The sequence below is a fragment of the Plasmopara halstedii genome (genome assembly GCF_900000015.1).
Source record: "Plasmopara halstedii genome assembly, contig: Scaffold_208, whole genome shotgun sequence".
In the NCBI taxonomy this organism is placed as follows: domain Eukaryota; phylum Oomycota; class Peronosporomycetes; order Peronosporales; family Peronosporaceae; genus Plasmopara; species Plasmopara halstedii.
Genome location: NW_020187129.1, coordinates 466,077 through 467,023, shown reverse-complemented (window position 1 = coordinate 467,023; position 947 = coordinate 466,077).

The following is a 947-nucleotide window of genomic DNA, read 5'->3' as shown; positions in this document are numbered from 1 at the left end:
TTGAGAGTAATAGTTCAGTTATCATTGTACTAAGTACGATGTCTCATCACTCAACTTTGTGTCCAAGACTGTTTTATGCTACTATAGTTGACATCGACTTCACTGTATTTTTTTTTCGTGATTTAATAATGTTAGTACCATAAATGTGTTTGTAGGTATAAACTGCGGTCAAGAATTCAGGTGGCAGACCATTTTTTGGACTTCTTGACTCTGATCCTTAATGATGACGACGTCACTCAGCATTTATATTGCCATATTCTCGCAGTATTAGCATACAGATTAGGCTAGGGCTACTGATATTTAGCTGACAAAGCTTCGGTATGATTTACTTACATAACAGAAAAGTCTACTGATTGAATTGTATGCAAGAACAAACTATACTGTAAAAGCTTTTTTCTTGGTCTAATCGATGATCATCAACTGGATGAAAGGCTAATATCATAGTTGCGTGGTAGCGTTACCGCAGACTGTGAATAAAACCTACGTCAAGAAATGTGCTTCTCATATGGTACAAAATGCTAAAATTGTAATTGCTGCAATATTTTTCATATTTCTTAATGAGAATAACATTGATTTGCGTGTCAGCAGTGCATTTGATTCAGAGGTCACGATGCTGGAATCTTTCAAGTGAGTTGTTTGCTGAGCTATGATAAAAAATTCAGGTTTAGCTTAGAACTGATTTATACAACAAATTTCTGGGACTCATTTTCTTTATTAAGGGTACAGTATTTTTAGAACTACAAGGGGATATTCGAACAATTGCATCGACTAGAGGATCATACGACTAGTCAAATTGTTCGCATTCAGCTTACAAACAACTTGATGAGAAGGGTCACGTACCTGCTCAGTTTCGACTTTTAATATGGGGAGAGATTGACGTACCAGTTTGCTGCGAGCATACGAATAGCGTTCCGTGTGCAATTCTTTTGTCACTTTGTCACTTTGTC